This window comes from Lactuca serriola, chromosome 3, assembly GCF_051521515.1.
Source record: "Lactuca serriola cultivar US96UC23 chromosome 3, Lser_US96UC23_V15, whole genome shotgun sequence".
Taxonomy (NCBI): domain Eukaryota; kingdom Viridiplantae; phylum Streptophyta; class Magnoliopsida; order Asterales; family Asteraceae; genus Lactuca; species Lactuca serriola.
In genome coordinates this window covers 47,436,369-47,460,663 of record NC_136410.1, presented here as the reverse complement: position 1 = coordinate 47,460,663, position 24,295 = coordinate 47,436,369, and the positions used below count along the sequence as shown (strand labels likewise).

The 24,295-nt window shown below is 35.8% G+C and overlaps 1 long non-coding RNA gene across 2 annotated transcripts; it reads right to left on the bottom strand.

Moving 5' to 3' along the window:
• Positions 1-2,017: 2,017 nt before the first annotated feature.
• LOC145094402 (uncharacterized) lies at positions 2,018-3,855 on the bottom strand. Of its 2 annotated transcripts, XR_013703331.1 has the most exons (4): positions 3,725-3,855; positions 3,506-3,624; positions 2,555-2,631; positions 2,018-2,452 (listed from the first exon to the last, which is right to left on the bottom strand). It is a non-coding gene; the product is annotated as an uncharacterized LOC145094402 (long non-coding RNA). The 2 variants fall into 2 exon arrangements; XR_013703330.1 differs by having other exon boundaries at positions 2,555-3,624.
• Positions 3,856-24,295: the final 20,440 nt, after the last annotated feature.

The window sequence follows — 24,295 nt, the reverse complement described above, 5'->3', positions numbered from 1 at the left end:
TAGATTTTATTTTGGTAGAATATATTCTGACAGAATACATAGAATACATTAGAAATTGTATTTACTGCTAATATAATTTTAGATTCCAAATACACAATAACGAGGGACACTAGAAATTGGAATTCAAAATCACAAATTGAACCAAAATAATACACAAATAAATTCTGGCAGAATACATCACAGAATACACTTAAATCATATTATTTTCTTTTATATGACAAAAAAATACATCACAAAATGTTTTTACTTTTCCTATCTTGACAAATAAGGAGATTTAAATCTAATTTTGTTAGATTAATAGGCATCAAATTGATGAGTGTTACTAACCTCATTCTAAAAGAATATTGTGTTTTCTCATTTTATAAGAATTTGCAGGTTTAAAATAATATTCATTATAATTTGTATTGGTAGAATACCAAACTTTCCATTTGTTCCCATTAAGAAAAAGGCTTAAACATGTGAATGAAGAAACAAGATAGGACAGCAAGAAAAAAAAATCATTATTTATAACCAAATATATCATAAACATGACTTATTATGGAGATCCCAATTCATTGCTATATACAAATTGCTATTAAATTAGATATATAAAAAAGGTAAACAATAAACTGGCGATTAAAAATGAAAAACAATCAACAATATAAAAACAATAAATAAACTATTAGTGGAGGTAATACGTATTTGATAATCATGTAAAAAGAAGAAATATTTTATCGTATGTATGATTTTTAATCACAAACATCTTATGAAAACTTAATTCATGTGTACAAAATCACTAAACACAACAATCTTTCTTAATTCAATAAAGGAGAGTCGCTTGATAAAATATTTATCCTTATGAAATAAACAGGAACACGAATACATACCTTCAATACTTTGGTGTTCAATTCATCAATACTTCGGTGTTTGGACTGATCCCCCTTGCGTTCGTCGTCGCACACTTTGACGGAGAACATAATTAAGCGTCGATTGACAACAATTTCCATGAACGACAAACCAACCAGAACTGAATCAAGGATGAAATCGGCATGGATGTGGAGACCGGGAGTCTGGCGATGCCATTGATGCCTTTTTGGGTCCAAGATGGGGGTGGATATGCAGTCGACGAGGGGAACAAACAAAGAAGACGGAGGAAGAAAAATAGGTTATGATGCGACTAAATAGAAGGATGCGTATTAGTAGGTTTTTGACTAGGTTAAAAAAAAGAATAAACGTCTTTGTTGCCTTCCAATTTTTACCCGGTTTGACTTTGATATGTGGATAATAAATATATTAATTATCTACCATAATTAAATATGCAAAGATTACTATAATACCCTTAAATAATTTATTTAATTATTTATTTTTTTTTCTAAATTTCTTTTGGTACATTCATGCACCCAATAGTTGTCAAAAACATTTGAACATCTCTCTCTCTCTCTCTCTCTCTCTCTATATATATATATATATATATATATATATATATATATATATATATATATATATATATATATCTTCTCTAATAAATGAAGGTTTTTTTGCCACTTGTCACACTCTCATTCATTTTGCCACATGTCATTTTGTGGTTATTTTGAATTAATTTTTATTCCATATGTAATTTTGTGGTTTTCCTATTTTATTAAATTCCATATGGTATTTAAATTTAATAATAAATGCATATCAATTTCATTAATGAACTTTCCTTATAATTTTAAAATTTTAAAATAAAATGTGATTAATTTGCTTTGATTATTTTATTTAAATGATTTGTTTAAATTTAAAAGAGAAAAAAAAAACACTTTAATTTTAGTAATTCAATATTTTTCTCATTTTTCTTATAAATTCAAATTTCTCAAATGTTTATACATATTTAATTATTTTAAATACACCCATGTAATACATGGGGCTCACACCTAGTATATGTATATATATATATATATATATATATATATATATATATATATATACATACTAGGTTACAATCCGTGAAAACCACGAGTAATAAAAAAAACAATATTGATAATTGAAAATAGTGTAATGAAAAATCAAAAATTTATAAAATTTTATTAAATTAATAAGATATGATTGCACTTGTATTGTCTTTTCACTTAACACATCTCATCTAAAAATGATATTAAGTTGTTGAATTGCTCGTTTCAGTTTTTTCCATTATCAACAAATTTTGTCTCCAAGTCCATATATTTTGTTCTCGTGTAGTAACTCGAAGAAATACTTTTTTTGACCCACACAAGTTCGTTTTCTTGAATTTGTTTGTTTGACCCATACCATTCCTCCATGCATACTCAAATCCTTTACCTATCTATTTCGAGCAACAAAAAAGGCTAAACATGCATTTAATGTTAATGAAATGCCTTATAAGCAAGCTTTCATTGAAAGCCTCCACAATTCCTCAAGGTATATGAGATTATGTCGATTATGCTAAAACTTGGGGTTCCCTCGAGTAGTTCCAGACCTATAAAAACAAACAAAAACAATAAGTAAAATGACCAAAATACCCTTGAAACAAAAACTTGGCTAACAAATATGAAACAATACATAAACGTTATAGAGGAACCTTGATACATCTCATCTTCTTGTTAATGGACTTCAAATGGAAATAGAGGAATCGATGAGGAATGATGAACATGTGATCTACGGGGATGAAATATTGAAACTTACGAACTTCAATCAAGAGGTTAAATGAATAAAGACTGGTTTCCTATAAAGGATTAAGAAATCACCATAGAAAGTAGTATCCAAATCTTTAAACGTTATAGAAAAGAAAAAACTAGTGAAAAAGATGACTTTTATGATAATTGAGATGAAAAGGAGATGGAAAATCGAGGTAGATCAAAAGCGATTTGTACTCTAATCATGCTAAATGAATCAAATCCGTTCCAAAAAATGAATCAAAGTCATTCTTATTAGACAAAACAGTTACAAATTCAACTTGTTCCTTACTAATCTTATCAATTCTTTCAAGCATTTCATCAAGCACTTGGTATGTATTTTCAAACCTGCCAATTTTCAACTTGTTTTTTGAACTTGTTAAGCATTCAATTTATAAGAATTACTTATAAAATAAAAACTAAGATAAATAGATCAGAAGTTTAGTTGAGTAAAATATATCAATATACTTCATTGAGATATGCATGATTTTGATTTAATTTTTACCTTGTATTAACATGAAAAGTGAAATACGTGATATTATAAAAAAGTATATTGAAGTGTAGTGTTTTTTCTTGCCTTTCCCTACGCAGCGTAAGCATTATTTCAAATACATAGCAGGTTCTTGCAACAGACCAAACTTTTCCTAATATTATACTTGTATAATGAACATAAATTATTAAAAGCATCCATAATACACAACAACTTCAATTTCAAGACAAATTAGGGTATATGAATTTAAAATAAGGGAAGGCAAACTAACCTGAACAAAACAATATCAACAGAACAACATATTTACAAGAAATGTCACAATAAATATAAAGAAGATGATCCTTAACATTTAGAAACACATCCATACCAGATAGGATGAAGATGACCGTTTTTCCTAGCCAAACAATGTCACAGGTTTAGAAGGTGATATCAGAACATACCAGCGGTGAAATCTTTTGACTTAAATCTGGAAGGAAAAATACTATGCTAACAAAAAAAACATATATAATAAGAATAACAAAGAAAATATAAACGAACACTTGTTTGCATTACAAAATCAAAATGTTATCTTTCAATATATACGAACCTAAGAAGAGTGAGAGGCTCAAATCTACAAGATTTGAATAATACAAAGGGGATGAGACGACACCATCGTTGCAACATCGTTTGTGTCGACCATTCCAAACTCCGAGCACTTTTCAATCGAAAGTAATAAAGAATTAAAGATCATTAGTGTATGTGACCATAAGAGAGAGAGATTTTTATTACATTAAACTAAGAGAAAATTACAAATATAGCTTAAACCATTAATTATTTTATGAATAGTAAAAAAAACAAATTACAAATATAGCCATGAAAATTGCAGATAAATTAAGCCTATCTGTGATTTTAGCATTCCATCTGCGAACGTACAAGTCGCTAAAGCACAGTCATCCTTCAGTGACTTGTACGTTCGCAGGTGGTTCTCATCCCACCTACGATTTTGCGTTTTCTTTTTAATTTTTAAAATTCTTTTTATTTTGATTACGAAATTGATAAGGTTTTTGAAGTGATAATTTTTTACAAAACTTTATATATAATACAATTGTTTCTTAGTTAAATCTTATCAATTTCGTAGTCAAAACAAAAAAAAAATGCAAAATCACAGGTGGCATGAGAGGAAATCGCAGATGAATTTAGTTCATCTGTGATTTTAGTCAGAGATCGGGGTATTTATATGTAAAAAAACCACTTGTGAACGCATAAGTCACTAAAGCACAGCTATATTTTAGCGACTTGTACGTTCGTAGATGGAATGCTAAAATCGCAGATGAGCTTAATCTATCTGTAATTTTTATGGCTATATTTGTAATTTGAGTTTTTTTTGCTATTCTCTATAAAGTAATTAAGAGATTAGGCTATATTTGTATTTTCTCTTAAATTAAAGAGGAATTTCATCATTGATGTTTTTTTGAAATATATGACGGAGCTATTAATAATTTGGCAAGATTTATGGAAAGTAGGAACAAAAATTAGCGAGAATTATGGATGAGAGTTATTATTTGTTCCTTATTTACTGCTTTGTGAATTTAAAGTACCATACAATTCCGCAAATTAGTTATATACATTAATGATTTCCAAAATATTAATTAAAAATACGAAGGGTATAAAGGTAAAAACATTTTTGGCTGGAAATGAATGTTGAAATGGCATGCAGAGAAAAAAAGTCTTTTATTAACATAAAAGATATTCTTATTCTTTCATATAATTTATTTTTTACTTTCATTTTCTATTGAAATCATATTTCACCATTGTTCATCAATTTGTACCTATTTTATCATATTTCAAAAATATTCCATAATTTTCTTCACTATCGAATGTCTTTAAGGATCCCGATGGTTTTTCAACATCACCATCATCCTAATTAAAATTTAAAAATTTTGTCCACCCCACCACTACCGGATTGGATGATATCTTCAAAATATTTAAAATAAATTAGAAGATGTCGGATGAGTGGGATTGAACTAAAAGAATTAATGCAATAAAAATGAAATTAAAAAAATTAACTAAAAAATTTAAAAATCCAATTAATTAGTATTTATTAATATACAAATATTATATATTAAAAATAATATTTATTAATATGTAAAAATTTAATTTTTTTTAAACTGATTAATTAGAAAAATTAATAATATTTATTAATATTTAAATATTGTATATATTAAACTAATATTTATTAATATATAATAATCCAAGAAAAAAAATTAAAAAATAATTAATTAAAAAATTAATGTATGATAATTCAATAAAATTAAAAAGAAGAGATTTAGAAGTGGTCCTTGTAGTATGTAAACAAACACAATTAGAGAAATGGATTCCAATATATATATATATATATATATATATATATATATATATATATATATATATATATATATATATATATATATATATATATATATATATCCGACAAAACTGTTAAATTTAACGAGATATGGATCAATATTATATCATGTATCAAAAATTGAACCAAAGACATTTGTCTTTGGACAAAAACCTCAAAGACCATTTTTACAAATTTTATTTAAAACATTATTATATCATATCAACTAAAAACAAGACATGATCGTATGATTTGCTATCTTAATGATTTCCAAATATTTATACATACTAGATGTGAAACCTGTGTATTACACGGGTTTATTAAAGTTAAAAATCTAATATCAATATATAAATATTAAATATTTTATAAATTAATATTTTTATATAACAAAATATAATATTTTGGAACATTTATAAAAAAAATCAAATCATTTGGAGTATTTATGAGAATTTATTATCAAATTAATATATAGAATAAATATCTTTCCTTATAAAACTCGTTAGAATTTTATGAAATTTTATTTTAAGAAAATAGAAATCTCCAAAAAATGACAAGTGGAAAATAATAATTCTAAAACTCCTACAAAATGACATGCGTCAAAATGAAGTAGAAGATGACATGTGACAAAAAAAACTTCATTTATTATGGTAGATGTGTCATCAAATTTTTTGGACTATGATAGACGAGAACACTACAATTTACCATGTTAAAATATGAACTTATATCATTTATAAACATATACTTTTTATTATCTGTAATACTCCATGATCTTAAATTTGTAATTTTATATTAAATTTTAATATATATATATATATATATATATATATATATATATATATATATATATATATATATATATATATATATATATATGGAAAGATTCAATTGAGAAAAAAAAGGTTAAGAATGGGGGAATCATTCTCAGCCAATCATTTATTTTTGCCGCAAAAACGTCCAACTTACCGGCGGAAATGGGAAAGGAATGCACATGTGTTTTCCAACAAAACATATTTCCTTAAACTATGCTAATCATTACCTTAATATATACAAAAACATAGTTTTTTTTTTTCGTTTTTTTAAAATTTTTAGAAGCTATTTTTATCAAAAAATGATTTTAAATATACAAAAATTCATGATTTTTTATTCTCTACAAATAGACATTCATATTGATATAGTTTTAAGATAAAATAATTTTTTTTTATATTTTCAGCTATCGTTATTCATAAGTGAATAAAAATGCATCAGGTTTTATTACAATACATTCGTTATTCACTTATGAATAAAAAGTATGATTTTTCTTTTTTTACAATTTAAGTATCATTCATATATGAATATAGCATATAATAAACATAGTATATTCATATTTTAATATTGGACGATGCATTTACTTGTGAATATTAACATAGTATATTCACTTGTGAATATTAGATGATATATTCACTTATGAGTATTAAATAATATTTCATATGTGAATATTACACAATATTCCATGGTATATCAAATGTGAATATTACATACTATATTCACTTGTGAATATTAGATGATATATTCACTTATGAATATTACACATTATATTCACATATGAATATTACAAGGTATATTCACTTGTGAATATATTCACTTATGAATATTTGAAGGTATTTTGACAAATATATATAATTTTTATATGTTATTCACATATGAATAACATACAGACTTGCATATTTGTTTTGTGTTTTTAATAATCATATCCTGATTCAAGTGAGAAAACATATCCATATGTGAATATAACGTGGTAATTTAGTTTATGCATTTCATCAAACAGTTGGAGTGCATACAAGTTAACTACTTTAAAATTGTTAAAAACATCAAGTTATCAATTCCAAATCATCATATACTTCCGATTTCGACTTCAGATGCGACATCCTATGTCTGATTGATTTCTTATTTTGATTTTGATTTCGATTTCCGAAAATCCAGTTGGGAACCTGTGAGTACCGATTCTGAGTCCTTCAATGTCGACTGTGACTGCGAGTCCAGAACTCCGATTCCAATTTCATGAACAGCGAAGAAATTCCGGTTTAGTTGAAGAAATCTGAATGATTATTGAAGGCTGGAGGAAAATTTTTGATGATGAATGGATTGTTATCGATACGTATTTGAGATTGAAGGTTATTAACATATTTACAAGTTTGCCACCGTGTCTTTTTATGCTTAGATTAAATGAGTGATTGAGAATGATTCTCCCATTCTCAACCTTTTATATTTTCTCAATTGAATCCACCTATATATATATATATATATATATATATATATATATATATATATATATATATATATATTAACTTGGATTCAATTTTCTAGAACCAAAAGTTAAAATTAATGATTAAGAAATTTGATAAAACATATTTGGTTTTCTTTTTAACCTATCAACATGATTTTTATAGTGGTGCGATTAGTTTTATATTTTGTTACATATTTTCTATAAAATTGAGCTAAAGTATTATAATTAGTAAGGTATATAACGAAAATATATTAGAAAGATGTGATATGTAAATAAAATAGAAGATAAAGGCAAATGAGATATATAATGTGAGATATTGGTGTAAGAAGCTAAATAATAGATAAGATAAAGCCTAAAGGAGATGTACCTTACCAAAGTTTAAACCGATTTCTCTCTCATGAACCGACTTTCATTCCACTAGGCTTCCTGTGCCGATCAATTGGCCCGATATTTAAGATCCATGGACCTCCAACATTTAACGCATTGTGGACTGTGGCCTTGCCGATGATGCTAAGTATTATCAGCTATGGACTTTCATTCATGGACCATTTTCTTTTGTCGTGTACAAATATCTCGAAGTTAGTGAATATCCAAATATAACTTGAAGTAAGTGAAGTATAGATAGAAAAAAAACCCATACCTGATCGAAACCTCAGACCCGCATCTATATTTACTTGGGAATCCCCGTATAAAAAGGCAGGGATGAAGATGGGATGAGAACACCCCTATTCTTCGATCATGGACCCGGATTCGATATATATTAACATATAAAACATATATTTATACTGCAATTTATAATACTTCAAATTCAATCCATATAATTTATGAAGCATATTTTTTTTTTTCTTTTGTTTATTTATTTTATTTTCAATATCACTCTGATAATTTTTTTCTATTGATGTATATATTTAAATTTAATAGACTGATTGTTTATGTAATCTATAGATATTTTTATATTTTGTAAAATATTTAAATTTATATTGGTAAAATTCAAATTTAAAGCTTTTCTTACGTAAAAGTTTTCATATTAAAAGAGAGAAATAAATCATCGATTCCTTATTGGGGATTCACAGGTTCCGTTCGGGGTGGGGATGATCAATGATAGTTTATTTATATTCCCGGATGAGAATAAAGGATTCAAAGATAAAGATAGAGATTGGGTCCCTTGTATTCCGCACCCTGTTTCCATCTCTGACATGAAGTGAGCAATAGGAGTAACGAGGCATTATGAAACCTATGAATTTCATTTCACAGATTCTATTTACAACAAATTTATAGTATGCATTTGTAAATTTTATTATCTATTTTATCACCTAATGATTGTATTAAATATTTTTAAAGTTGCTAATATTAAATGTGAAAGTTTATGTTTTTATGATATTTCCACATGCCTTTATTATTCTATGAAAGAATAGATTTTTTTATATTAAATCTCACATATTAAATATGTAAGTAAAGGTAAAAATAAATTGAGAGCTTGAACGTTCGCTTACACCCAAGATTTTAAATAATATGGGTCATAGCCTCCTTTCATGGTTAATTCTTTTAGGAGAAATGGGGAGTGTTTGCAACGACCCAAAAATCACGACTAAAAATTTCTTTTAAAACATTACTAAAACTAGATTTATAAAAATGTATCATAAGTCAAACATAACTTTCGAGTATTAAATTCAAAACATAATATCATTATCAGAGTCAAACATTCCCAGGCTAACTGACTATGGTGTGTGCTCTGCAATCTTCCCGAGCTCCTCTTTTTAAAACCGAGTACCTGAAACCAAAACTGAAAACCGTAAGCACGAAGCTTAGTGAGCTCCCCCAATCTACCACATACCACACAATAACATATAAAGCACATACTGAGCCTTGCCCACTACATCGGACCGAAGTCCAGACTAACTGGGGCCTTGCCCCCCACATCAGACCGAAGTCCGAAGTTGACATCGGACCGAAGTCCGAAGCTGACTGGGACCTTGTCCCCTACATCGAACCGAAGTCCGAAGCTGACATCAAACCGAAGTCAGAAGCTGACTGGGACCTTGTCCCCTACATCGAACCGAAGTCCGAAGCTGACATCGGACCGAAATCCGAAGCTGACTGGGACCTTGTCCCCTACATCGGACCGAAGTCCGAAGCTGACTGAACATAGCATAAACATATCAACTAGCATAAACACATAAACCCTGTTTGAGCCATGAAGCCATCAAACATACTAACTGCTACATCGGATCGAGGTCCGAAGCTGACTGCTAGCTAAACGGGCCGGCATTGTGGCCTTAGACCCGTTCCTACTGGAAGGACACTCACCTGAACTGCTGAGCTCTGCTGATAAACCTCTGGCTGCCACTCGACAATCCCCTGAACCGCTGCTCCTCTAGCTCTCCGGGCTATCAATATACATATAACACTTAGTCTGGCAGTCAACTAAGTCAACTCTGGCCAAAGTTAACCTTCCAGGTCAACCCTACTCGCCGAGTCCTCCTAATGACTCGTCGAGTTCATAAGCTCAGGGTCTTTCTATTTGCGACTCGACTCGCCGAGTCCAACTAGTTCCAAGTCCTGTCCTGTCCAACTCGCTGAGTCACCATCCGACTCACTGATTCGAGTCTCAACTCGAAGGGTTTGAGGTTTCGCGACCTGACTCGCCGAGTCCACTAATAGACTCGCCGAGTCCAAGGCAATCTTCAACCAACTCGTCGAGTTGCTCTTCCAACTCGCCGAGTTCATGCTTAACTTCATCCGACTCGACGAGCTGTTCATCTCACTCGTCGAGTTCCTCCTCATCTTCAAGCTACTCGCCGAGTCCACTCGAAGGACTCGCCGAGTCTATTCAGATCTTCATACATGCAGAGGACTTTTGAGTCATGCATGGACTCCATACTGCAGATCTACCCTTCCCAAGCCTATTCCCCACGTAAAGTTGCAAACTTTACGTGTAGGGAAGGAGATCTAGGCACCATACACCATAAACTTAGGGTTTGAGACAAAGGGGCTCAACAATCAACCCATAGACTGATGCTTTATGATTCTCTAGGCCAAGATACACATAGATCTGAAGTAGCAACTTCAGATCTAGGCTTCTAACTCGAAATGGTTCAAGAACTTGCCCTAAAAGCCCCAAATCCTATGATAAAGGTTGATCTATATGCAAAAGAGGGAAGGTAACGACTCATTACCTTCAAATGCTCTGGAAGACCTCACAAACTCTGGATCTACTGCCAATTCTTGAATCCCCAATGTGTGCCTTCTTCCTTCTTCCTTCAAATCACCCAAAATGGCAAGAAAACTTAAATGAGCAACAATGGAGGCTTAGGGTTTCTTGTTCTGGACTATAGGGCCGCAACTGAGCCCTAGGAAAGAGAATAAGATGCTTAAATAGGGTACCAAGTCCTGAAATTAGGGTTTCCAAACCCAGACCTGACTCGCCGAGTCCACTTGCCGACTCGCCGAGTCGGTCAATTGCTTTACACCCAGATCCCGCTCCGACTCGCCAAGTTCCTCCCTGGACTCGACGAGTCAACCCTCTTCAATTTAGGGTTTTTCCTTTCTTTTCTTGACCTTTCTGATCTCGGGTGTTACAACTCTCCCCCACTTAAACTAAACTTCGTCCTCGAAGTTTGCTATGGCCAACTGTCCTGAGAAATGCCTCCAACTTTCTATCTGGGAAAACTAACACCCTATTGTCCATCACTCCAGCCACTCACAGTGCCGATCACTACTGAAACGAAGCTACTGGAACCAGCTTGCTTATATCCTATCTGATTACTCAACTCCTGGTAACTCGAGCCTTCGATCCTGAAAGAAAAGCTACCTGCCTAGCTATCCTTACAGATCACTTATACTTGGCAGAAGGCTCGACTGATCCTGCTGAGAGGGACTTACCATTTCCAAATCAACCAACTATACCACCAACACTTGTCTTTCAACACAAATACTAATATTGTCCAAAACTCTGAAACTTTCCAAACACTGAACTGCCTGCAATATTGATCGTGCCTGAAACCCTAAACTGCCTGAAACGCTGAACCGACTGAAACGCTGAACAGCCTGAAACACTGAACTGACTGAAACACTGAGCTGCCTGAAATACTGAACTGACTGACACACTGAGCTGCCTGAAACACTGGACTGGCTGAAACACTAAGCTGCCTGAAACACTGAACTGGCTGAAACATTGAGTTGCCCGAAACACTGATCTGATTGAAACACTAAGCTGCCTGAAACACTGAACTGGCTGAAACACTGAGCTGCCTGAAACACTGGACTGGCTGAAACACTAAGCTGCCTGAAACACTGAACTGGCTGAAACACTAAGCTGCCCGAAACACTGATCTGACTGAAACACTAAGCTGCCTGAAACACTGAACTGGCTGAAATACTGAGCTGCCTAAAACACTGATCTGACTGAAACACTGAGTTCCAACTCAACCGTGGAGTCAAAGGACTCCTTACTTAGTCGCTCCCACGACTTCTGAACGAAATCTTTCTCTGGAACTAGTTTCCACTAGTTATCCTGTCCCTATGACTCTAACATCCTTCCGATCCAACCGATCGGGTCCATACGTCACATCCTGACATCATAAATTCCGCGACTAACAACACGACGGATCCCAGACTGAAGGTAACCCTTAACATGCCCGAACCCCATCGGTCCACTACTACTCTGATCCCATAACTGAAATACTTGGAAGTCCGAAATCTATCCCATGGATTCCCAACCTCACTGCTGCACCCGAACGGGTGTGAACTACTGCTTTCCCGCGCCCAACAATGCGCTCATGCTGCCTACCAATCCGAATAAGGCCACGGCTACACCCGCGGACTTACGACTCTCTAATACTATCTGGCTGCTAGTGAATGCTACGGCTACCCCCGTAGGCTTACAACACTACTGCTATCTGACTGCTAGTGAATGCTACGGCTACCCCCACAGACTTACAACACTACTACTATCTGACTGCTAGTGAATGCTATGGCTACCCCCGCAGACTTACAACACTACTACTATCTGACTGCTAGTGAATGCTACGGCTACCCCCGCAGACTTACAACACTACTACTATCTGACTGCTAGTGAATGCTACAGCTACCCCCGCAGGCTTACAACACTACTGCTATCTGACTGCTAGTGAATGCTACGGCTACCCCCGCAGACTTACAACACTACTACTACTATCTGACTGCTAGTGAATGCTACGGCTACCCCCGCAGGCTTACAACACTACTGCTATCTGACTGCTAGTGAATGCTACGGCTACCCCCGCAGACTTACAACACTACTACTATCTCGAGGACATCCTGACTGTCCCTAGTCCCGCTAGTAATTCCTCATCCTGATTTCTCAAAACAACCCTCAATCTTTGAATACTGCATCATCCTCGACATCTTATATCCTTGATATACGTAGCGCTTCGTCAAGGAACTCTTCGGCTTGGTTTCCAAACCAACCGTCTACTAATCCGGATACAAGAAGCTATTGTTGGGAAGTTTCCAAACTCCCAACTCCTGAGTCTACGCAATCTTGTATGCTGACTCTGCCACTGGCTACTAATACGAAAGCATCTCTTGCTAACCGTTCTCAGGATCCTCATTCCGACTCACTTGAGCCTCTACGGGTGATCCTCCAATCCAGGATTCTCCACCAACTTCTAACCATCTCGATTACATGAACTAACTACTGTGAAGGTCCTTGAACTTCCAGTTCTGAACCTCTCGATCCATCGATCACTGAGCTACTATCATATCCTTCTCGGAGGACGCGCACTCATTCTGAGTCTATGTGGCTCTTATCCCTGTATACTTGTAAGGGTTCTCCCCCACTTGGATTCGACTAGATCCCTTCTTCTCACAGGTCGAAAGGATTTCCATCCTTCCTTTCATTAAAGGGCGATATGCTGTCCGCCGACGTTTATCCTTGCCAGCGCTCCAACTAAATCTTACCAGATCCGCACCCTTCCTGCTATCTGATTGAGCACCCTTCGATCCTTAACTGAATTTGCTTTAAGGACTACATCCCGAGAACCTGCGTTTGGGGTGCACCTCCCCAACCCACTTCCTTACTGACCGCTAGCTATACCACTAAAAACTCTTGGTTATCACGACTGAAAATATAACTGATCATTACTCGACTAACGCCCTTCGCAAGTAGTAAGGCACTACTGCATCTTACACATACATGGTACAATTACTGTATCCGAAGTAACCTGATCTAGAGGGAACGACCTCCAATCCATCATTCGAATTCCAAGGTATGCAGATGGCATAAAACTCGACCACAAGTAGGTATTATAATGCCTCAACACTCCAGCTTACTGATAACAATGCAGCAATATAACAATAATATCACAATAATAGATGACAGAAAAGCAAAGATACATACCTCCATCACTTAGGGCTGTTCGAATCCCTGCTGAAATCTACCGGAAAACTCGGCTCCGAGCCGTAGGCGCCCTTGCCCGGCCCTGACGTCCGTCGGTCTCTCGAAGTCCCAGGGGAAGGAGCTGGCACCTGCCCAGCTGTATACAAACTCGGACAGTGGGCCTTCTTGTGGCCTCTCTGACCGCAATGGAAACATATCGGGTCAAGTCCCTGAGCAAAGGTAACAACACAGTCTCTACTAAAATGACCATTCTGGCCGCACCTGAAACATCCGGCATCGCCACCACTTCTACGCCTGCACACACCCATGTGCGTCCTTCCGCACTTCCCGCATCGGTTGCGGTTCTGATAGTTCTTCGTCCTCAAATCCGAACCCTTGGGCCTCTTACCCGAACCTGGGGCTACCTGAGTCTCATCCATTTTCCTCTTCCTTTCCGACTCCCTGCCCGCTGACTGAACAACAGCTGTCTGATCCTGGAGTCTCTCGATCAATCTATCAGTGATCCTCACGATCACGTCGGGCAGATCCTCGTGAATGGCTCGCGAAACTTCCTCAACTATCCAATCATACAGAGGTCTCTCTTGGAGACAGGATGCCCCACTCACTCCTATCCCCTTATGGCATAAACTAGAAATGGGATCTCCCTCCCTGATGGATCCCTGAACTCCATAAGATTTGGGACCTAGATGAGCCCCAATCTGTCCTGAAACTATCCCGGCCCTGAAGGCCTCAAGATGACGGTCCATGAGCTCCACAATGGCCTCTCTAACCAATCCGAAAATCACCGGAGTCTGATCAATGATGTTGCGCGTGATCTCTGCAGAAATGAAATCCCTTATCTGATCATCAAGCTGCCCGGCTCTAAAGCCCGAGCCAGATTCCTCCTCGACGCCTGAACTGCTAACTGGTAGCTCGCGCAATGACACCATGCTGAAAATATAACAATTCCTGATCAATTACACACTACTGCTGAGGGATTGCTCACTCACTTCACCATTCCCTGGTTTCGTCTTGGTCCCTCTTGAATCGAGTACGGATCCTCTGCTTTTAGTAGTATGGGCCCCTACTACCTTCCACATCTATTCGCACTTTCCTCAAGAGTTACCTCAACTCCACCAAAACACTTCTACTAATCTTTGCTACTCCCATCCTAGGCTTGCCCTATGGAACCTCCGACTCCACCCAAACCAGTCCTCAGCTGCTGAAGGCCTCCTTGTAATGCCAATTAGCCATCACCTGAATACCATCACATGTGACGAGGCTCAGATAATCCTTCGAGTAAAAGACTCGTCCCTACAACGGTTAGACTCAGACGAGAGCTGCGCAATAGGGCCAAATCCAACACTCTGAGATTATTCAACCCTAATCACATGTGACGTGACGTATTCACCTAACGGCTAACTCCCATCACTCAGAGTCCCACAAAGCACAAAGCAAGCAGCATTCGGATAAAGGAAACATACTCAGGCAAAACTATTCTCATAACAAGAAACTGCACTAGCATACAATGCTAAGCTCACACTATCAGGCAAAACCTACACAGGCTATCCTATTACTGTCTACTCAATACTAGCATGCAATTCTTATCAAGCTGAAATACATAAAGCAGGCACATAAGGCATCATCCTAGATCCTTAGTCCTATTCTAGCATGCTGTTCTACTGAAGTTGGAACTGAAACTAAAACTGAACAATTAACTTGTATGGGTAATTTGGGAGTACTTACTTGAGCTCAGCTGATTGCGTGCACCACACCCTTTTCTCTTTTAAAAATTCCTTTCTTTCTAAGTGCTTTCAAAATTCTTTAGAAAACATTTTCCTTTTAAAAATCTTTTTATTTTCCCTTAGTTTGAGTTCAGACACACCCGGAAGTGTATCCGAATCCCTCAAACCAAGGCTCTGATACCAACTTGCAACGACCCAAAAATCACGACTAAAAATTTCTTTTAAAACATTACTAAAACTAGATTTATAAAAATGTATCATAAGTCAAACATAACTTTCGAGTATTAAATTCAAAACATAATATCATTATCAGAGTCAAACATTCCCAGGCTAACTGACTATGGTGTGTGCTCTGCAATCTTCCCGAGCTCCTCTTTTGAAAACCGAGTACCTGAAACCAAAACTGAAAACCGTAAGCACGAAGCTTAGTGAGCTCCCCCAATCTACCACATACCACACAATAACATATAAAGCACATACTGGGCCTTGCCCACTGCATCGGACCGAAGTCCGGACTAACTGGGGCCTTGCCCCCCACATCGGACCGAAGTCCGAAGCTGACTGGGACCTTGTCCCCTACATCGAACCGAAGTCCGAAGCTGACATCGGACCGAAATCCGAAGTTGACTGGGACCTTGTCCCCTACATCGGACCGAAGTCCGAAGCTGACTGAACATAGCATAAACATATCAACTAGCATAAACACATAAACCATGTCTGAGCCATGAAGGCATCAAACATACTAACTACTACATCGGATCGAGGTCCGAAGCTGACTGCTAGCTAAACGGGCCGGCATTGTGGCCTTAGACCCGTTCCTACTGGAAGGACACTCACCTGAACTGTTGAGCTCTGCTGATAAACCTCTGGCTGCCACTCGACAATCCCCTGAACCGCTGCTCCTCTAGCTCTCCGGGCTATCAATATACATATAACACTTAGTCTGGCAGTCAACTAAGTCAACTCTGGTCAAAGTCAACCTTCCAAGTCAACCCTACTCGCCGAGTTCATAAGCTCAGGGTCTTTCTATTTGCGACTCGACTCGCCGAGTCATTCTATGACTCGCCGAGTCCAACTAGTTCCAAGTCCTGTCCTGTCCAACTCGCTGAGTCACCACCCGACTCACTGGTTCGAGTCTCAACTCGAAGGGTTTGAGGTTTCGTGACCTGACTCGCCGAGTCCACTAATAGACTCGCCGAGTCCAAGGCAATCTTCAACCAACTCGTCAAGTTGCTCTTCCAACTCGCCGAGTTCATGCTTAACTTCATCCGACTCGACGAGCTGTTCATCTCACTCGTCGAGTTCCTCCTCATCTTCAAGCTACTCGCCGAGTCCACTCGAAGGACTCGCCGAGTCTATTCAGATCTTCATACATGCAGAGGACTTTTGAGTCATGCATGGACTCCATACTGCAGATCTACCCTTCCCAAGCCTATTCCCCACGTAAAGTTGCAAACTTTACGTGTAGGGAAGGAGATCTAGGCACCATACACCATAAACTTAGGGTTTGAGACAAAGGGGCTCAACAATCAACCCATAGACTGATGCTTTATGATTCTCTAGGCCAAGATACACATAGATCTGAAGTAGCAACTTCAGATCTGGGCTTCTAACTCGAAATGGTTCAAGAACTTGCCCTAAAAGCCCCAAATCCTATGATAAAGGTTGATCTATATGCAAAAGAGGGAAGGTAACGACTCATTACCTTCAAATGCTCTGGAAGACCTCACAAACTCTGGATCTACTGCTAATTCTTGAATCCCCAATGTGTGCCTTCTTCCTTCTTCCTTCAAATCACCCAAAATGGCAAGAAAACTTGAATGAGCAACAATGGAGGCTTAGGGTTTCTTGTTCTGGACTATAGGGCCGCAACTGAGCCCTAGGAAAGAGAATAAGATGCTTAAATAGGGTACCAAGTCCCGAAATTAGGGTTTCCAAACCCAGACCTGACTCGCTGAGTCCACTTGCCGACTCGCCGTGTCGGTCAATTGCTTTACACCCGGATCCCGCTCCGACTCGCCGAGTTCCTCCCTGGACTCGACGAGTCAACCCTCTTCAACTTAGGGTTTTTCCTTTCTTTTCTTGACCTTTCTGATCTCGGGTGTTACAGTGTTAATATTTTTAATGAGATAATCATTGGATTAGGTGTCTAAGTCCATAACTATAATTGGTATGTACTTGATTTGATAAGTAGCATGGTCCTTTTGTGTGGCCTTTACTCATGCAACTTGACAGGACGACTGGTGAAGAGAGAGTAGGATTTATTATTTGAAATAATAAATTGGTACTCAAATGATTTTATTAATATATTAGAGGATTAATATATTATTTGAAAATCATATTATTAATTAGTATTTGATCATAAATTAATCTGGAACTAATTTTGAGATTTAAGGAACGATTAATAATAGAGGGACTTGTAACAACTGATTCTTGGTACGCATTTATTTTAGTAATTTTTCAAATTATATGAGCAACTCGACGAGTTGGATGCCCCAGACTTGTCGGGTAGAGATTAGAAGAGACGTGAGTTTTAAGCAACCTACTCGACGAGTCGAGATGCCTCAACTCGACGAGTAGGTTGGCAGGGGTGAAACCCTAACTTCGGGGTTTTGCATCCTATTTAAGCACCTTAATCCCCTCATGCTAGCCTTATTTCCATCCTCCAAGTCCTAAACCCTAATACATTTGTGAGCCACTTTTGAGTGAGTTCTACGTGTGTTGAAGCATGTGAAGGAAGGAGAAGCTTGGGGATTCAAGAACAAGCTAGTAGATCCAGAGACTCTATTTCATTCTCATCATTTCTTGGTAAGCAAGTCTCAAACTTGCTTAGTAACTTCTTAGATCTCCTTATTATCATTTTATTGGGTTTTTGGACCAAGAAGTATGATCTTTGGGAAATGGACGTCCCAAGTGAGTATACCTTCAGATCTAGAACCGTGAAGGGCTCTCATGGCATAAAGGTGCAAACTTTATGGCCATTGAAGCCCCATGCAAGCTTTAGGAGGTCATTTCGGCATTTTAAGCTCCAAAAGGCCATGCATGGAGAGAAAGATGGAAGCTTTACGTGTTCTTGTAGTGTTTAGGGTCCAGATCTCAGTTTATATGCCTTGGTTTGGAGTATTGATGGTGTTTGGATCAAGATCTAGGTCTTAAAGAAATAGGGTTTGAGCTAAACCCATTATGTAGGATATTAGCGGGTAAAGTTGGAAACTTTACCTTTAAAGGGACTTTTCGGTGTATATGTGAAGTATGAAGCTCAGATCTGAAGAATGAGGGCTTAATCCATTAAGATGAAGCAATAGACTGAAGAACTCAACGAGTCCATAGAGGGACTCGACAAATTAGAACGAGTTGTCCCGATTCTGTAAAGGGCAGAACTCAACGAGTCTAAGGAGGGACTCGACGAGTTAACTCATTTTATCACATTTCTGCTGAGCATGGAAACTCGGCGAGTCAGAGGGATGACTCGACAAATTGAGTCAACTCAGGGGTTGATTTTGACTGGACGTTGACTTTGACCTTGACCTTGAATTTGAATTCGGTCCGATGCCTGGCGGGGCCCGAGGAATGTTTGCTTTTTTATGTTATATATGTGATTATTTATGTGCATTGTCGATATATGTATACCAAGCTTTGCTCGATGTTGGGCGGGTTTCGATGTCGGACTTCGGTTTGATGTCGGGCGGAGCCCGATGCCGGACTTCGGTCTGATGCAGGGAGGGACCCGATGTAGCGGGCAAGGCCCAATGTATGTTATTATGTGATTATGTTTATGGTATGTGGTAGTTTGGAGAGACTCACTAAGCTTCGTGCTTACAGTTTCTAGTTTTGGTTTCAGGTACTTTTGGTAGTAAGGGGAAGAGCTCGGGATTACTGCAGTGCACACACCATTTGTTTAGCCTGGGATGTTTTACTCTGATATGTTGACATGTGTTTTGATATGATACCCTGATTTGATATGATGATTTATGTTTTTGAATGAAAGGATTTGGTAACTATGGTTTATGTAATAATTAAAAATGAAATTTTTGGACTGTATTTTTGGGATGTTACAGGACAGTTTTGCAAATCATTGATAGTTGTGAAACTGGGTTATTAGACTCCTTAATTAGGAGTGTATGAAATCCTATAGGGAGGCCCTATAGATTTCGTCCAGGGCTTGCTAAATAAGAGTCAATGCGTTGCTTAAGCCTTAAGCACGAAATTAGGGTTTCCTCCAGAAACCCTAGCAGCCCACAACTATATAAGGAACCCCACCTCATGGGATTTTCGGTCAATGCTTGTGTATTAGATACCCTAGACAAATTTTCCCTGTCTCTCCTCTCATCTTGTTGCATTGGGTGTTTGTGAACCATTAGAGGTGCAATATATGGGGCACTCAGCTTTCAAGAGTCAAGGATCTTCAAGATTGTCTTGTTATTACTACATAACAAGTAAGGTAATCTTCTAACCCTAATTTGTTTGTGAATTTCAAAATTGTATGCTAGATCTAAGGTTATTGTTTTGGTATTCAATTTGCATGTTCAGTTAGTGAAAAACTTAGATCCAAAGTAATTAGGGTTGCATGATCACATAGTGATGTAGATATGCTCAAAACTCATCAGTGGTATCAGAGCCTAGGATGTTTTTCAATTGTATTGATGCAATAGTGAACTATCCAAAGAGAAACAAAATCATTTTTGGTTGTCTGAACTAGGAACTCGACGAGTTCATTGGCCAACTCGACGAGTTGACTCTTCAGTTCCCTATTTTTTTGATTTTCAGATCTTATCTTGATTAGGATAATTGCCTTATTTCATTTTTAGTGCCTAAAATCGAATTTTTTTGAATGGTAATATGATATCGTTATCATAAACTAGGATTTTGTTAAATTTGGGTAATGATAAGGTTATTTTGATTTAAAATTTAACCTAGTATTTTTGAAAAGTTTTAAAAATAAAACCCTTTGATTTTATAATTTAGATTTGAAATTAAAAGTTTCTTTTAAAATTTTAAATGGAAAACTCTAGAAGATATCCTTATGGATTTTATTAATAACTTAATTAAAAGATTAATGAAAAGACAATTGATAAATCCGTACATCGTTTAAATTTAACTAAATTAAGAGTTTAATTTATTAGAGGATTAAACCACTTAGTATTTTAAAAGTTTAAAATACACCCTTATAATATTATAAAATTAAAAAGTTAATTTATATATATATATATATATATATATATATATATATATATATATATATATATGTATAAGAAAAGTCACTCTTACCGTTAGTAAGCCTCATTCACGAAGCCGGTCTATAAGGGGTGTTTAAGGAAGCGACTTATAAAATGACCGTCATTGGGTATCCATTCTTACCCACCGCACCCGTGGCTAGTGGAGGGTCGTTAGCCGAACAGGTAGGATAAGACAGTAAACTCTCATTAAAAATATAATGAATTATAAAGTAACTAAACGCTTTTATAAAATTCTCAATCTTAATTACTTAGGAAAAATGTGAATTTGATGCTAACCCAAAATTGCACATTGCACCTTATTGGTCGTTAGTGGAGCGTGTCTGGTTAACCGACACACTAATATGGGACCAATATTGTTGGCAATGGGGTTCTCGTAAATTATTGTTGATCAATGAAGCGTGTGTGGTTAACCAGCACATTAATTATGTGATAAACGACGTCGAGGGTACCAAGCTAATTTGCAAGGTTATTCATATCTCGTTTGTGACCCTCAGCATCCCAGTCACAAAGTGAGAGCATAGTCAAGATTAAAAATGCCATTGAAAAGTTCAATGAATCTCAAAAGACCTAGGAATTTCATCTAAAACCTAATTCGTTGAAATTTTGTTTTCGTGGTGGAATTGGTAAATCGTCATTTACCTACCTTCAAATAATTTACAATTGGATTATGGCATCCCTCTTTTGAATTATGAATTATTGTGTTGGGTCCTAGCCCTAATATTTCATTTGGGTGTTATATTAAGGATCTAAATCAACTTACTTGAATTTTCTCCTTTACAGATGTCGTGTTTAGACAACTATATGTTGGATTAGATGTCTAAGCCCATAACTATAATTGGTATAAACTTGAATTGATAGTAGCACAATCCTTTTGGGTTGCCTTCAAACCTGACAATGGAGTAGAATGACTATTAGAGAGAGAAGAATGATTTATTAATTTATTACTTGGTTGATAAATTAATTTAAAATCAAAATAAATGATTTATTAATGTATTATGGATATAATATATTAATTTGAAATCATAATGTTTTATTAATATTTAATCAGAAATTAACTTGGAGTTAAAGGAATTAATTGGAAATGCAAGGACTAAAGGTAACAATGCTCAAAAGTTGAGAATTGAGCATTCTAGAACCTCCCTTAGAGGGGGGGGAATGAAATCTAGAGTGTCCCAGGATTTCCTTGGGCTCTAAGGGTGCCTTGGAAGCCTTAAGGAGGAAGTTAAGGGATTAGGGATATCTTAGATACGCCTGCCTTATCCTAAACCTTCCTTATCACATATATAAAGCCCTATAAGGGTGGATTTCGTCCAAGGACTCCTAAGAAAGGCTTAGAGCCGATTTTCCACTTCCTTTCTCTCTCTCTCTCTCTCTCTCCATAATAATCCTTGGTTTCTAGGTTTGTTTGTGAGCCATTAGAGGCGCGACCCTTGTGACGCTTGCTACCAAAGGTCTTTCAAGCAAGGTTTTAGATTTTTATTACTATGTAACAATAAAGGTATGTAGTTTAATCTTTATTATGTGAATTTTGATTATGATACATAGAACCTAGGGTTTTTGTCTTCAAGTTTGCATGTTCAGTTAGAGAAAACCTAGATCCAATTCAATTAGGGTTGCATGCACACATATGATTGTATGTATTGCTCAAAACACATCAGTGGTATCAGGGCCTAGGATTGTTTCCTATTGAATATGATGCAATTGGTTGAACTTGAAAATTAGGGTTTATGACAATTAAACCTATTGGATTTAGAGTTTTCGCAAATTAGGGTTTCTTAACCCTAGTTTTCAAAATTTTGCATAAGGGTTTTAACCCTTTCCTTTGTCTTTCTAGATTTTGATTTTAGGGTTTCCCAACCCTATGATATTTCAAAATTATTGAAAGGATTTGGAATCCTTGCTTTCCTCCCCAAAATTTGCTAAATTTTGGAAATTTGGATTTTGGTAGGGATTTTTTAGTTTTGGCAATTATCTCCTTATTTGATTTTCTAGATAATTGCAAGATTTGTTTGATCCCATCCATATTTTCGAAAATTGCTAGATATGTTAGGGATTTTTTGTTTTTGGTAATTATCTTCTTACTAGTTTAAAAAGATATTTGCGAGATTTGATGGATCCCTCCCATATTTTCGAAATTTATTAGGGGAGTGGATTAGGTTAAATTATGTTGACTAACTTAATGGTTAATACTAAAATTTATTTAATAAATTAATTAAATGTTTCATTAATTAATAATTATTAAGTTACTTGGTTTAAATTTAAATTTAAATTTAAATTGTTTTAATTTTAGAAATTTAGTAATTAAACCTAGTATTTTGAAATGTTTAAAATACACCTTATACTATATGTAAAATTAAATGTTTAATATTTACTATATGTATAAGACAAGTCAGTCGAACCGCTAGTATGCCTCATTCACAAAGCCGATCTATAAGGGGAGTTTAAGGAAGCGGCCTATAAAATATACGTCATTAGTTATCCATTCTTACCCACCGCTCTCTTGATTGGTGGAGAGTCGTTAGTTGAACGAGTTTGATAGGACTAAACTCTCATTAAAAAGTATAATGAATTATAAAGTAACTAATTGATTTTATAAAATTCCCAATCTTAGTTACTTTAGGAAAATATGAATTAGATGCTAACCCATGAAATTGCACATTGCACCTTATTGGTCGTTAGTGGAGCATCTGTGGTTAACCGGCACACTAATATGGGACTAATATTGTTGGCAATGGGTTTCTCATAAATTATCATTGATTAATGGAGCGTGTGTTGCTAACCGGCACATTAATTAGGTGATAAATGACATCGAGAGTACCAAGCTAATTTGCATGGTTATTCACACCTTATTTGTGATGATCGGTATCCCAATCACAAATTTGAAGGGCATAATCGAGATTAAACATGCCATTGAAAAGTTCAATGAATCTCAAAAGATCTAGGAATTTCATCTAAAACCTAATTCTTTTAAAATTTTGTTTTCGTGGTGGAATTGGTAAATCGTCATTTACATACCTCAAATAATTTACAATTAGATTATGTCATCCCTCTTCTGAATTGTGAATTATTGTGACAGATCCTAGCCTTAATATTTCATTTGGAGTACTATATTAAGGATCTAAATCAACTTACTTAATTTTTATCCTTTTATAGATGTTGAGTTTAGACGACTATGGTCTTCCTCATCCTTTT